This window comes from Peromyscus maniculatus, chromosome 3 (genome assembly GCF_049852395.1).
Source record: "Peromyscus maniculatus bairdii isolate BWxNUB_F1_BW_parent chromosome 3, HU_Pman_BW_mat_3.1, whole genome shotgun sequence".
Lineage (NCBI taxonomy): Eukaryota > Metazoa > Chordata > Mammalia > Rodentia > Cricetidae > Peromyscus > Peromyscus maniculatus.
The window spans coordinates 6,843,485-6,847,091 of record NC_134854.1 but is presented as its reverse complement, the minus strand read 5'-3'; the positions used below and the strand labels follow the sequence as shown (position 1 = coordinate 6,847,091).

Here is a 3,607-nt window from a genome sequence, read left to right as displayed (position 1 = left end):
ATAGAGGAAAAATACTATGGAGATGAGAAGAACCTTTCTCATTCCATCCAAAGGAGCAAGTCATCAATAAAGTATCACTTGTGGTGGTCAACTTGATCACAGGGATTGTGGATTAAAGAGCTTTCATTCTCTGTTTCTATGGCTTATTCTCTAGAAGTAAGTTACCAAATGAAGCCCACATGTTGGAGTGGTATAGATTAAAACTGTTTTCTGGTGAGAGAATATCAATCAATTTATGAGTTTAAGAAAACTTAACCTTTAACCTATAGAGAGTCCCCTGTATTTAGCTGGAATAATGAGAATCCCTGCCATGTGGTGTCTAGAGTTCCTTTTTGCCAATCCTTCTGAGTCTTTCTTGGCCTGTGTCATTTGCTCACAATCAGAGTTGGTCATTTCTGCAGTTCTCTCACCCTTTCAGTCTCCTTGTTCCCAGCCCTGAAATCTCAGCCGCATCACAACCCATATAGAGAACACAACTCTTCCTGTCTTGTGCCTGAGAAGCGTACTGTAAATCATCTTGGGCTATCTCTCAGAAGTCATAGGACTAACTTATTTCCTACATCTCAAAGTCATTGTCTCTCATTGCCTTCTGTTCGGCATCTCCAGAGCCAGTGCTTCATACATTATTTTTCATTGGAGTAGGTAATTGTTGTTCCTCTCATTTATCTTTTCCCAAAATAGAAAACTTGGTTCATTTTTATTTCTTTCATTGTTGTCCTGACATGGTTCAGAAAGCCAGTATTATTTTATTTGTCTATGTCTGACAAAAAAAGAAAGAAAAGAAAGAAAGAAAGAAAGAAAGAAAGAAAGAAAGAAAGAAAGAAAGAAAGAAAGAAAGAAAGGAAGGAAGGAAGGAAGGAAGGAAGGAAGGAAGGAAGGAAGGAAGAAAGAAAGAAAGAAAGAAAGAAAGAAAGAAAGAAAGAAAGAAAGAAAGAAAGAAAGAAAGAAAGAAAGAAAGAAAGAAAGAAAAAGAAAAGAGAAGAGAAAAGAAATTGACAGCTGAATTTCAATCTAGACATTTTTCTGTGGTCTTGTTTATAAGGAGAATTTTAACCAGTACACATAACTGAGCCTATTGTGTATTCAAAGAGCACTAGTGTATCTCCTTCTTAGCAAGTGGCATGTCATGTATATCACACTTGACACTTGTGCTAACTTCTCTGGCTATCTGAATGTGATCAGCACTTTTCAGCTTCCAAGCCCTTACCTCATTAAGTATTCAAACCATTTTCTAATAAACCTAGATGGCTTACGCCTTCCACAAGCACTATGCCCTTCTCCTCTCTGTTTTTTTTTTTTTCAGGTAAGATAGTTTCCTTAATTATTCCATCTGATATTCTTGCTAAGATTAAATATTTTCTTTACATTTCTTTTGCAATAGTTTTACCAATGTCATCATTTTTCTTCTAATCTTTCCTACAATGTCTTTATGGTTTTTAATACGTATGGAATTCAACTTTTTAATATATTTATATTGACCCTCCAAACTCTTCGTCATTCTTTATTATCCATTTATTTCATGCCATGTTATATTGTTAATAGGCATTCAGCTGTTTATTGATTTACATTTAAATTAAATATCAGCCTTAAAATATATTTTTTTCTAATACAAAATGCTTAGCTACAAGCTTTCAGTCTCATAAATATTCTGTCTTCAGCAATTATACTGAATTAAATTTCTAATATTTCTTTCTTTTCCTGAAGTAAGTTATTTTAAATAACAATGAAACCTCCGGTGCAAGTATCATTCCAGAGTTTCCTCAGAGGCACAGACAATTTAAAGAGTTTACCACACAAATTCAACTTAAGTTGAAATGCCAAGAGACAGCACCAAGAAAAAGTTGTCTTCAAAGCTAAGAAGGGACTCAAATGTTCAAAGATTCTTAGAATTCGTATTTATTAGGGATGTACTGGTGCTGCATACCCTTAATTCCGGCACTCCAGGCAGAACTCTATGAGTGCAAGGCCAGTGTGGTCTAGGTAGTGAGTTCAAGGAAATAAAACAGTATTTTTATATTTCCATTAATGGCAACGGGTAATCACATGTTTGCATACAATGGCCACATATTCTTCCTACCAGAAAGCATATTAGAATTGATTATCTACTAATTATTACAGCAGCTACAATGTCACCTTTTTAAGGTCAATTAAAGAAATGCTGGAATCTTAGCTATCACATGATTACATAAAACAATCAAATCAGAGCTATATTTCACAACATTTAGAAAATCAGGCCTAGAGATAGAACAGGTCTGGAGACATGTGCATGTTCTTACTGTAGAGGACTTTTAGCTTGTCCTGATTACCTTGGAATGAGAACAGGAAGACTAGCTGCATCATATTTCTTTTTAAAACGCTCTGATGAGCAGTGAGTTTGCCTTGCCTGTGTTGGAATAATTGCTGTACTTCAGCTGAGTGCTCATACAAGTATATGTGCACAAACTTTACATAAACAACACAGTAGAAGTGTTTTAGGTTTTTCAAAATAATTTGAATTACCACAGTATTAAAAATTAAAATATCCATAGAAATTTTATACTTTTGAATTTTTTTACAGTTTTCTATTTAGCCTCAATTTAACAAGATACAAATTATAATTCTTAATGACCATTATTTACCATTATTCTAATAATCTTCATATTGTCTGCATTTAGTATCCACATTATGATTTAATGATCACTTATGCTTTGGTCTGTCTCTGAAAATAAGGCTATATTGTAAATTACGAGTACACATGTGAATTTGACCATGATTTTCTCATGGTCAGCACCTAGCCTTAGATAAGATTTTTGCTTTTCTGGTTCCCGACATTAACTGTTTTGATCATGAGAATAAATGGATATTGTGTCCTTTTGTACCATCAATTAATAGTAATTTCTGTGATGAGAGCATGATACAGAAATGTTAATATTTTGCCCATTTCTGATGGTAGTCATTAACAATTCAATCATTTCTATATGATTCACATCAATTGGCAGGGCATATCTATTCTTTATTTATCTACTATTGCAATAGACCACTAAGAAAAAGGGAAAAATAATCACCCAATCAACCTTTATAATAAGTTGGATAATAGTATCCCAATTTTGTTTAAAGGAAAAAGGTGATCACTATGTAAAAGCATTCATAAATATATTCATGTCAATATAATCACAATTTTGAATATATCATTTATTTTTTGTGTTTACACTTTTCTTTAATATCTGTTCTTATTCATTCTATTACTAACTAGATATTTTAAGGAGAGTAAGGGACAGAATGAAGGAAGGGAAGAAGGGAAGGAGGAAGGGAGAGAGGGAAGAAGAAATGAAGGATGGGAGGAAGAAAGGAAGGAAGGAAAAGAAAATTAAATTTGGGTTTCAGTTGCTAGTGAAATTCAGCCTTTGTGGGGGTTTTACTTTGTTTTGTTCTTTTACAAAAGAGAATAACTTCTCTAGTTATACTTAATATAGAACATTTGCAGTGGATATTTGAAGATAATGACATTCTCAAAGATTCTGTATGTATGTGTGCGTGTGTGTTTGTGTTTGTGTGTGTGATGACTGAAGATATTTCAATACATAATTTTGAATTATTTTATAGTAATACAGAGGAAAAGACAATTCAG

The 3,607-nt window shown here is 33.2% G+C and overlaps 1 non-coding gene across 1 annotated transcript; it reads right to left on the bottom strand.

Moving 5' to 3' along the window:
- Positions 1-2,207: 2,207 nt before the first annotated feature.
- Positions 2,208-2,337, bottom strand: LOC121828413 (small nucleolar RNA SNORA72). The gene has a single exon (XR_006070887.1). It is a non-coding gene; the product is annotated as a small nucleolar RNA SNORA72 (small nucleolar RNA).
- Positions 2,338-3,607: the final 1,270 nt, after the last annotated feature.